The following is an 11,661-nucleotide window of genomic DNA, read 5'->3' as shown; positions in this document are numbered from 1 at the left end:
GAGTCTGACTCAGTGGTAGAGTCCCTGCCTAGAATCCCCCAGTGAGGGGCTGAGGGTGTAGCTCAAGGAGGAGTTTGGGGTGTGGCTCAGTGTTAGAGTCCCTGCCTAGAATCCCCCAGTGAGGGGCTAGGGGTGTGGCTCAGTGGTAGAGCCCCTGCCTAGAATGCCCCAGTGAGGGGCTGGGAGTCTGGCTCAGTGGTTGTGCTTTTAGAACTGATGCGGAGGAAAACTCTATTCTTTCATGAAAAGAAAAACATGTACAACGAGAGACTGCATTTCATACCAAATTAGATAATCAGTCATTTTTAGATTGGCTTTGGACCATTCACTGGCATTTAGTTATTTTGGCTCTGCTCCCCCATTCCAAGTCATTCCCACACGCCAGCTTTATTAATCAAGCTTCTTAAGATGCTGACAAGGAGTTGAAGACACAAGACTACTTAGTGCACATCACACAAACCTCATTTGACGCCGGCCTTCAGTAGATTGAAGCAGACAAACTGATATTCGCCAACCTCCATTCTTCTCTTCCACAGTGTAGAATTTAAAAATGACACCAAAAAAAAAACCACATAAAAATTATGCTATAAAATTATACTATGAAATGTTTGGTGTATTTCTGCCCTACATATTGCTTAAATAAATTGAGCCTATTTATCTTCTCGTGTACCAAATCTTTTAAAGATTTTTTTGAAATTATTACTATTTGTTTTGTGGGTGGGTGAGGGTATTTTTGCCTGGTGACCTTGGAGTTCAGGATAGAGCATCAGATCCCTGGAACTGAAGTTAAGAGACAGTTCTAAGCCGCCAGGTGCCTGCTGGGAATCAAACTCCGGCCCCCACCAAGAGCAGCGGGTGCTCTTAGCTGCTGAGGCATCTCTCCATCCCCATGAACCAACCCTTTGTGGTGGGGATCTGCAAGTCTTCTCTTGCGGTTTTTGAAATGCATTATACAAGTTTCTATCTGCACAGTGGTGCCTGATAGCGTCTGACTATGAAGTGCCCCCCCCCCAGGAGCATGTGGAGAACTCTGGATCGTGACGCCACTGGGGAGGTTCTCGGAGTGCGGGGAGAGGAGGCATAGTTAGAGGAGATGGTTCACTGAGGCTCAGACTTGGAGGTTCTGTGTGGTCTCCAGTCCCTTCCCGGCTCTCTGACTCCTGTTCACTGTGAGGTAGAGAAAATTAGCCTCCACTCCCTGCTTCTGCCATGATGTTCTGGCCAAGTCAACCAAGCATGGGCTGACCCCTCTGAACCTGTGGGCTAAATAAACCCTTCCTGCCCTGTTGTTTTCTGAGATATTTTTGGCATAGCTATGTAAAAGTAAAAACAAATACAGAACCCAACAGCTTTTACTGGTGTGTAGCTATAATGTAGCAGCTATTGATCCCCAGGGGTAAGATATTATAGGTGTGTGTGTGTGTGTGTGTTCTATGTGTTTGAGGGTTCGCCTGCACGCATGTTTGTGCACCATGTGCATGCACTGCCTGTGACGGCCACTAGGGGGCGGCAGATCCCTGGGAACTGGAGTTAGGGATGGCTATGCCTTACCACGTGGGTGCCGGGAACCAAACCTGGATCTTCCGGAAGAGGAGCCAGTGCTCCTAAGCACTGAGCCATCTCTCCAGCCTCCAAAGTGGGCATGACTTTTAGCTGAGTATGTGGCTTCTCAGTTAGACTTGGTTCCCAGCCTCTCTTGTTGTGGAAACATTGTGGTAATGAGATGCATCTGATGGTACATTATGGCCCATCAGCATCAAAGGTCTTTTTCATTATCCCACCTTCAAAAATAGGCAAAGAGCTTCAGTAGACATTCTCCAAAAAAAGATAGAGGAATGGTCAGAGAGCGCTTCAGAGTTAAGTGTACACCACAGCCACAGTCAGGGTGTGGGGAGTCAGTTATTGGCTAAGCCCTTCCTTGCCCTTCAAGCAGCAAGCATAAATAGTGGCGTCGGGATCTTCAAAACCCACATAGATGCCAGCTGGGCACAGCGGCCTGCCTGTAATCGCAGTGCTCAGAAGTCTGGAGCCACGGAGCGAGCTACCTGGATCTGTGAGCTCCGGATTCGACTGAGAGACCCTGTCCCTGGCCTGGAGATGGCCCAGTGGTTTACGACACTCACCAGCAAAGCCTGGCAACCTGAGTTTGAGTCCAGGAACCCACACGGCGGAAAGTGGTAACTGACTCCCGGGAGTTGTCCTCTGACACACACACTCACACACACACACACTCACATGCATGCACACACACACACACACACACACACACACACAATGTATGGAGGGAAGGAGGCGAGGGAGAGGGGGAGGGGAAGCTCACCCCCATCCGGGAGCTCTCAAGAAGGGAACAACTGAAGAGTGTTAGCACAAACCTAGCCCGGCGCTTCATTGGGATGATAACATATCCGGACTTGAGGGTTCTGGAAACACGTCCATTTCCGGCTCAGAGTTCTACCTTTTCCTACAGAGAACCCAAAAAAGAATCTGAACCCTGACGGTATGCCTCCACACCTGTTACCAGGGAGACTTTGCTTCTGGGTCTCAGCACCCAGACCCATCTGTTCCACAGGGAGTGGCGCTCAGGTAGGTCCAGAGAAACAAGCCGGAAGGACCAGCCAAGGCCGGCTGATGGGAGAAAGTGCAGACAATGGGGATGTCACGCTTGAACCGCTTCTGGGCTGCAGTTGGAGAGTGGGACTGTTCAGGCCCCTCGTTCAGGAACATGCAACACGGATTCCAGCCCTGAAAATGGAAAGAGGTGTAGGAGGTAACCATGGAGATGGGGGGAAGAAAGCACAGAGAAGTCAAGGTAAGGAGAGCAGGTGCGAAGGAAGAGACTGAAGCTAGCCTGATGCTTCAAAGCTCCGTGAACTTCCCAGCGGCCACCCTTAGCTACCCGGTGCGTGCCTGTGCCAGCCCACCCATGTAGTCCAGGCTCAAACCATTCTGAGTCCAGTTAACACCAAGCTTACAAAGAAGAGAAAAATATTAACAATGTTTCAAAATGCCTGGTCTGCAGACTCTCACAATGAAGGGGGGTCGTAATGGCTGGAATATGAGGCTGGAAGAAGAAACCAGGACGATGTCACTTCCCGTGAAATTATGCAATGAGCTCTGAGCTCTGACAAAGCTTAGAGACCATCGTATAGCTTCCTTTAGAAATGAGTATTAGGACTGGGAGCACTGCTCAGTGGTAGAGCCCCTGCCTAGAATCCCCCAGTGAGGGGATGGGGGTGTGGCTCAGTGGTAGAGCCCCTGCCTAGAATCCCTCAGTGAGGGGCTGGGGGTGTGGCTCAGTGGTAGAGCCCCTGCCTAGAATCCCTCAGTGAGGGGCTGGGGGTGTGGCTCAGTGGTAGAGCCCCTGCCTAGAATCCCCTAGTGAGGGACTGAGGACGTGGCTCAGGAATAGAGTACTTGTCAGCTCTGCATAAAGGCCCTGAGTTCGTTCTCAGCATTACCAAAACCACAAAATCCTTAAGTGAACCAAACCAGGCTGAGAAGAATGTCAAAGACAGACCCTACGTCTGTAGTCGCTGACGCGGAGCCCTACACCAGGAAGGTGCGGGACGACCAGGCAGGAAATATTAGTATTTCCACTTATACTGGCTTTAGTTGAACACACTTAAATGTGTACAGAGAGAGGGTGAAGAGAAATAATTGTCACATGACAAAGCGCTGGCGATCACTGCTGTGTTGTGAAGACCCTGGAAAGCACGTATGATGGCGCACATCTGTAATGCCAGCACCAGGGAGGTACAGATCCAGGAGGGCAGTGGCCCCAGCCCGGGTCCTCTGCGAGGACAGCAAGTGCTCTTAACCACGGAGCTGCCTCTACGGCCAGGGACAGCTGTCGGGAAGCACAGGTACGCTCCTGTCTGTCACAGATACCGTGTTGTGAGAACCCCATTTCCCCCACGTTTCTATGTGTTCTATCATGAATTGTTTCGAGGAACCTGGAAAATGACTGTAAGAACTGTTCGCCATGATTAAGAGTAGACTGCTCTTTCGGGTTTCGAAGAGCGTTCTTCTGCAAAGAGAGAGGACTTTTACTCTTGTGGCACTGCGATGCTGGTTCAGTTTGCTGTATGTTTTCTCGCTGGTGCAGGGAATCAAACCCATGGCCTTGTGCACATAGGCAGGAACTCTACCATTTAACATTTAACTACATCTACAGCTCTTGTTGTTGGCTTGTTTCATTTTTGCTTTCATCAAAAATTCTTATTACTTTTATTATTCTTATAATTTTTTGTTGTTTTGTTTTTTTGAGACAGGGTTTTTCTGTAGCTTTGGAGACTGTCTTGGAACTCGCTCTATAGACCAGGCTGGCCTCAAACTTACAGAGATCTGCCTGCCTCTGCCTCCCGAGTGCTGGAATCAAAGCATGCACTTGCACTGCCTGGCTGCTGCTTCTTCTTTTTAAATGATGTGTGTGGGAGGAGGGGCGGTGAATGCAGGTATCCTAGGAAACTGAGCAGGGTTCCCAGTGCCCTGAAACTAGAGCTGCAGGTGCTTGTGTGGCTGCTGTGGGTGCTGGGAAACTGACAGGCGTCCTCTGCAAGAGCAGTGAGTTCTCCTACTCTCTGAGCCGTCTCTCCAGCCCCCATGTGTCCTTCAGCCTTAGCCTCTGAAGGGCCGGGATTATAGGCATGCACTCTTGGTTCTCTTAAAGAGATTTTAAACAGGAGCTAGAGAATAGCCCAGGGGTTAAGAACACTGGATCTTCCCGTAGAGGACCCAGGTTTGGTCTAAGGCACCCACATGGCAGCTCACAATTGCCTTTAACTCTCATTCTGGGGGACTCCATCGCCCTCTTCTGCTCTCTCTCTCTCTCTCTCTCTCTCTCTCTCTCTCTCTCTCTCTCTCTCTCTCTCACACACACACACACACACACACACACTAAAATAAACTCTTTTTGAAAAGAGAACATAATTTGGGTTTAAAAATACTCAGATATAGTTCACAAGCTGGCTGTAAACCTGTGAGAATTATTATGCAGTATAAGTAACTTAGAGCATCACTGTAAGGGTCATGAAAAAATTGTACACTTAGAAAAAGATTGTTACAATTCTCATTCCATATGAAAAATATTCTGAAGCCAGACAGTGGTGGTGCATGTCTTTAATCCCAGCACTTGGTAGGCAGAGGCAAATTTGAGTCCAGCCTAGTCTACAGAGCGAGTTCCAGGACAGGCTCCAAAGCTATACTGAGAAACCCTGTCTCAGAAAACAAAACAAAAAAAGAGTTATTTCCAGGCCAGTTTGGGCTACATGGAGAAACCCTGTCTTGAACTACTACACCCCCCCCCTCTAAGATCCTATATTTAAAATTACTAGAAAAAAGGACTCAAGAAAAACTGATGTTGGAATGAGAGAACGTGTATATATTTTGAGCTAAAAGAGTAACAGATTTATGATAGCTGGAGAGTTGGCTCAGCCATTAAGAGCACTGGCTGCTCTTCCAGAGGACCTGAGTTCAATTCCTAGAACCCGCATGGAACCTCACAACTGCCTGTAACTCCAGCTCCAGGGAATCCCAACACACATGCACAGATATACATGCAGGCAAAACATCAATGCGCATATAAATAAACAAATAACAGGTTTAATCATATAAACCCAGGGGATGCCTAAACAGCAAAAGACACACAATGGATAATAATGGGAAGCTATCTGTGATATATATGACAAACATTCACAGCAAACAAATGATAATTTCTAGGCATTAAACACTTTGAGCAGGACAAAGAGTATAAAAAGATTGATCATAGTAAAAATAAATAAATAAATAATTAAAACCCCTGATATCATCACCTTTGCCTAATAAAATATACAGGGCCGTGGTGGCACATGCCTATAACCCCAGGGCTTAGAAGAATGAGTAGAATGATCCAGAGTTCACAGCCTGCCTGGACTACATGATGAGTTCAAGGCTATCCTGGGCTATAAACCAGATTCAAGGTCCTGCTGAAGGTCCTGCTGCAAAAAGAAGACACTGGGGGTGTTAGGCTATAAATACATGGTAGAGTATTTGCCAGCATGTGCAAAGTCTTATGCGCTATCCCCAACAGGCCATCCCCCACCCCTCAAGATCCCATGAGATAATAACATATTATTTCCCATTTAACACTGGCAAAGATTAAATATGTCCACTGTTGGCTGAGGTACAGAGAAACCTGAGCTGTAATACAAACTGGTAATACAAATTACAGCAATGGAAGCGTTCGTCCTTTTGGAGGGTAGTTTGCCAACTTATATCACAAATGAGAACATGGGTTCTTTCTGTTCTATTTCTAGAAACATTTCCTAAAGGATTTTATATGTCTAAGAATATTTTTGCAGCACTGCTTAAAATTCCATAAAACCAGAAACAGTATGGTGGTACAAGTCTTTAAACCTAGCGCTGGAAAAGCAAAGGCAGGTAGGTCTTGGAGTCTACTCTGGTCTACAGAGACAGTCCCAGGCCAGCATGAGCTACCGAGACCCTGTCTCAAAAACAGCAAAAAGGCAGAGGCCGGAGAGGTGGCGAGGTGGTGAAGAGCCCCTGCCGCCCTTGCAGAGACCTGGGTTTGATTCCCAGCACCCACGTGGTGGCTCAGAACTGTCTGTAACTCTAGTTCCAGAGGATCCAAGGACCTCCTGTTCAGACCTCCTGGGGCACCAGGCACACACACATCGGAAACAACCTAGCTGTCTAGCCCAGGGGGAATACCTACATCATGACATATCCAGGTGGGTGATTAGTACTGTCACTGTGTAACACTCCCCCAAGCCTACTCCCCTTACGGCGGCGGCGGCAGCATGCATCTGCTGTCCTCAGAGTTCCGATGTCTGAGCAATGGGCAGAGATGGATCAGCCCGGGATGGATCCTGATGTCCGCCAAAGCTGACCTAAGCTGTCAGATGTGCTAACACCACAGCTCACTCCATGGCTGGCAGGCGGCTGGCCAGAGGCCGGCTGCTACTCTCGGGGCTCTCTCCATAGGCTGCCGAGGCAGTCTCTATAATAAAATCCTCCCCTGGGTGAACGATCCAGCTGAAGGCTGACACCGGACCATCCTGTGCCGTAGCCTCATGAGCCCGACGGTGTGATATTGTATGAGTCAGCTTTCCACCGCTGGGGCTACAGTACCCGCAAGGACACCTTAAGGGAGGGATGTGTTTGTTTTGGCTCCTGGCTCTGCGGCTTCTACAGTCCTCGGAGGGGGAAGGTCATCGTGGCGGGAGGATGTGCAGAGAGGCACGCTCTCTGCAAGGACAGGAAGAAAGAAGCAGGGCGTGGGTGCATGGAGGCGGTTGATGATGCCCGGGCGGGCGTGTCTGTCTTGGAGAAAGGGTTAACTGGGTGTGAAGATCTGCCCTGAAGGTGTGCGGTCCCATCCCCCAGGCCCAGGTCCAGACCGGGTGAACTTGGAAAAGGGAGAAGGCCACCGTTTCCTGTCTGCACGCCTAGCGCAGGATACGGCTGGCTCTTCTCTTCCTTGCCCTCCCTCTCTTAGACGCCTCAGAAGCCCCAGAGTGCAGTGCTTATGTCCTGAGGCACTCCCAACGGCCTGTGGAGAACGTCCCGCAAGCGGCAACTGGCCAGCTACACAGTGGCCCATCAGACAGCTGCAGGTCGGCGTTGACTGGTACCTGCGTCGACCCTGGACAGAACCACCTCTGCCCACGAGAAAACCCCCTTCACGTTGCCACAAGCCCCAGGCCTGCTTTTCTTTTTTATTTATTTATTTATTTATTTGTTTTTACGAGACAGGGTTTCTCTGTATTGTTTTGGAGGCTGTCGGTCCAGCCCGGCCTCAAACTCACAGAGATCCGCCTGCCTCTGCCTCCCGAGTGCTGGGATTAAAGGCGTGCGCCACCAACGCCCGGCAGCCCGCTTTTCTTTTGGTGTATCCCACGGGCCTGACGGCTCAAGTCAGAGACCTAGAGGCCCCATCGCTTCCTCCTGCGTATCCTGTACAGGCACCCCCACTGACTCCAGGTTCATAGAGCACCTAGATTTCCCAGGTCGTGCTGAGTTTTCTTCACCTCTGTGGCTATCACCCAAGTTAGTACCCTTTAAAAATTTTTAAAGATTTATGTTAAGCTAGGCCTATATGGCTCTGCACCATACGCATGCATCTCCCTCTGAGGCCAGAAGAGGGCATCAGAGCTCCGGGGACAGGAGTTGCCAGGACCAGTACTGGGAATCTAAGGGAGGTCTTCCAGAGGGACAGCCCAAGCCCTTAACTGCTTAGCCCCTTGCTTACGTTTTGTTATGTGTGTTTGCCTGCAAGTATGTGCACCTCGTGAATACCTGGTGCCCTCGGGGATCAGAAGAGGGCATTAGGCCCCCTGGAATGGGTCCTCTGTAAGAGCAGCAAGTGCTCCTAACCGCCGGGCCACCTCTGCAGGCCCAAGGTAGGATACCTTTACTGCAAACAAGCGTTATGTGTCTTCTTTGAGATTCCCAGCTGTCTGGGGGGGAGGGGATGAATGAGACCCAAACAGAGATCAAACACACTTGGGTCTTAAGCCCGGGTCGTAGCTATATCCATGAGAGAAACATCATGTCTGTATCTGCAACCTCTAGTTTACAGCAAGTTCTGTGTGCTGGGATTCCTGCCTGCAGCTGGGGAGAGGCTTCCTCTAGCTCTGGGATGGGAGATTGTTTTCCTTTCCCCGGGCCTCTTCTGTTCTGCTTCCCTTATCATACATGGTTGTGACAGTATTGTGCTTCTCCGCATGTAGCCCAGGCAAGACCTGGGTTTGCCAATCCTCCTGCTGCAGCCTCCTAGGTGTGAGAACTACTGGAACGTTCCATATAGGACCTCTCTGCAGCAGGTGCCTTACTTCCTATGAGCAGGACTGCCATTCGATGCTCTTGGGATAGTTCTTGCCTCCCGTTATGGAAATCGTTAGGCTTCAGACCCCTGGCTGACAGCTACCATGCCTATTTAACAACATCAAAGCGAACCTGGCTGCCAGGTTCTCCTGCCATCCCTCTGGCCCTACCCGTTACAGCGCCCTCCTGGCTGGCATAGCTGCTCTCTACCCCGAGCTCTCTAGCCCGGGCAGCTGGGCTGCAAGTCCTTATCTCATCCAACCATTCTGGTTGCCCACTCTCTCTGTATCCTTGGGCCTGGTGGCTGCTGCCCCTGCTTCCCCTCCCCGTCTTCCCACCCGGCTCAGGGCATGACCATTCTGACGTCCCTGCCTCTGCCCTACAGTATTTTATCTACAATAATAAAAAAAATCCTCCTCCACTATATCTAGGAGCAGTCATCTTTCCTCTCCTTTTTATTTATTTATTTTCCCCACTCAGAAATCAGACAAGCAGCTGGTTACTGTTCCTCTAAGGGACACAGCTCTTACATTTTGTTTTGTTTCGTTTTGTTTTCCTTCCCCCTAAGTCCCTTTAATTAAAGGGAGAGGGAGAAAACCCCGTCTAATAAGAGAGCACTCTGAAAAGTGTATTCTTGGTATCCACGGTTGACATCCGCAGGAGACCGAGACCTGGCTGGGCTGAGACGGGTAACTGAGAGGGGGAAAAATACCCAGCGGGGTGGGTGAGGCCAATTCTCGTTGGTACCTTTTCCATAGGCACCGACGCCAGAGGCCCATCCTCCGTTACCAGAGACTCGGCCTGGGGGTACAGGAGCGCCCGCGTCTTCTAGTCCGCAGCACACCGAGACCCTGCTTCAGAGAGAGGAGAAAAAGGGGCTGAGAAGCCGTCCGGAGACGAGGGTAGCCCCTGGCCAGGGACTCCATACCAGCGGAAGCCCAGAGCATCAACGGCGGGGGCGGGGCCGGGGCGAGCCTGCAGGTTCCGCCCCGCCCCGAGACCCGGGGACCGGTCCTCCGAGGACAGAAACCGGCCAAGCTCCGAACGCAGCACGCCCAGCAAGCCGTCCCACCACCCCCATCCCACCCCCCCGACTCCCCGAGCGGAAGTGCGCCTCTTCCTTCCGGCCTGCGCCGCACGAGACCGGGCGGGGCCGGCGCGGGGAGGCGGGGGCGGGGCCCTGCCTTGACGGACAGCCGCGGGGACCAATGAATGCAGCGGCAGCGGCCCGGCCTCCCCGGCGCGCCCCTTCCAGGGATTGTAGACGCCCCCTCCTTCTCTCCCTCCCTCCCAGGCCCAGCCTCTCGCCGCCTCGCGCCTCAGTTAGAGTCTCCGGCCGCTGGGTCCTCCGGGTCCCCCCCGCCGCCACCCCCGCCCCCGCCAAGGCCCCCGGGTGCCCCGGCGTGCTTGCTTCCTCGCCGAATCCCGGAGCCGCCCGCGAGGACGGCCGAGGCCCGCAGGTCTGTGGCTGCGGGTCGGGCCGCGAGGGGACCTGGGCGAGCCGTGGCTGCGGGTGGGCGGGCGGGCGGGAGGAAGGAGGGGCGTGGGAGGGAGCACGTCTGGGCGAGCGGGAGCTGGTGCCTCGACGTCCCCCCGGGCTTGGCCGGCCCCTGGACCCCCTCGTGGGCTCGCCGGGCGCGCAGGGGAGTTGTCCCCAAGGTGCACGGTGGGCGGCGGCGGCGGCGCAGCATCCCGATCGGCTTGTCCTGGCGTTGCCTGCGTAAAGTGTGGCCGGGGGCTTTGCGTCCCGCTGGCCGGAGCAACTTTTTTTTCGTTTCCCCAGTCCGTGGGGGTGGTTGCCAGCCAAGCCAGCCAGCCCCGTGTCATCCTCAGCACCCCGGCGTGCTTGTTAAAGTTTCTTGCCTCATCAGCAGGCTCAGCCGGGGGGTGTGCATGCACGGTGGGCCCTCCAGAGCCCCTGCCTCCCCCGCCCCCAGGGCTAGCAGGGCGTGACTCCCCAAGGATGGGACAGGGATCCCCAGCCGTGGCTGCAAGACTTTGCAGAGATCCCTTCTTACCCCTCTCCATCCCGCCCTCGCTTCCTTCGTTCCTCGTGCTTCGAGGGACGGCGTTTAAGATCCGCGTTCCTTCTCACTAATTTTGAACGAACGGATCTCAGCAAAAGCGTTGTGTGCTGTCGGCTTGCCCCGTTGGCTCAACGTCAGGCGAACATGGACTTTTGGTACCTCGGGTGCAGGTTGGATTTAGCTGCCTAGAGACAGTCGCCGTTCTCGCTACTCCTCATCTTTAATTGATGATTAGTAAAACGCTGTTCATTATTCAGAGGAGCTAGGCAAGATGTTCTGGGGATGGGGGGGGGACGACTGAAGCCAGCTGACTCAGTGCCACCACACCCCCGCCTCCCCCTCAACAGCTTCCAAACTAGGTAACCGCTCTCCCACGGCTACACCTACTGTTGCTCCTCAGGGGAGAGCAGCCACCCTGATGGGCCCAGCACCGGCCAGGCTGGCGCTGTCCTTTTGACACTGAGACTTTTTACAGCTTAGCCTGGTTGTTTTCAAGGAACACAGGTGCTGAAAGACTCAGGGTTCAGAAACAATGTCTCGGTTCTTCAAAGTCTGGACCTCCCCAAGTTTACGAGGAATCCCTCCCGCGTGGTCAGTTCTGTGGGAATGAACCAGACCCACTGTTTTCTGTAGGAATAGTAGATGATGTAAAACTGTGTCACACCACAAATCGCATGGTTACTGTTACAGATTCTGGGGCGCGGGGAAGGGGGGGCAAATACCACAGGACTTGGAGCATCCAAGAAAGGCTGGGCTTCCTGTGACTCCTGGAAATGCCTGCTTGGAGGGCAGGTGCTTCACAAATACGGTT

At 52.4% G+C, this 11,661-nt stretch overlaps 1 protein-coding gene and 1 long non-coding RNA gene across 4 annotated transcripts in view; one reads left to right on the top strand and one right to left on the bottom strand.

The window, feature by feature from the left end:
* Nucleotides 1–5,359: 5,359 nt before the first annotated feature.
* LOC110343031 lies at nucleotides 5,360–11,338 on the bottom strand. Of its 3 annotated transcripts, none has more exons than XR_005873087.1 (2): nucleotides 10,842–11,338; nucleotides 5,360–9,677 (listed from the first exon to the last, which is right to left on the bottom strand). It is a non-coding gene; the product is annotated as an uncharacterized LOC110343031 (long non-coding RNA). The 3 variants fall into 3 exon arrangements; XR_005873085.1 differs by lacking the exon at nucleotides 10,842–11,338 and adding an exon at nucleotides 9,752–9,901; XR_005873086.1 differs by lacking the exon at nucleotides 10,842–11,338 and adding an exon at nucleotides 9,752–9,901 and having other exon boundaries at nucleotides 5,360–9,674.
* The window catches only part of Dpy19l3 (dpy-19 like C-mannosyltransferase 3), an 81,726-nt gene continuing 80,208 nt past the window's right edge, over nucleotides 10,144–11,661 (top strand). Inside the window, exon 1 of the mRNA XM_040735452.1 lies at nucleotides 10,144–10,283. The gene's annotated coding sequence lies outside the window, so the exon portion shown is untranslated. The remainder of the gene's footprint in view (nucleotides 10,284–11,661) is intronic.

This window comes from Mesocricetus auratus, unplaced genomic scaffold, assembly GCF_017639785.1.
Source record: "Mesocricetus auratus isolate SY011 unplaced genomic scaffold, BCM_Maur_2.0 Super-Scaffold_100046, whole genome shotgun sequence".
Classification (NCBI taxonomy): domain Eukaryota; kingdom Metazoa; phylum Chordata; class Mammalia; order Rodentia; family Cricetidae; genus Mesocricetus; species Mesocricetus auratus.
Note: the sequence above shows the minus strand (reverse complement) of the source record. Positions and strands in the feature narration are given on the sequence as shown.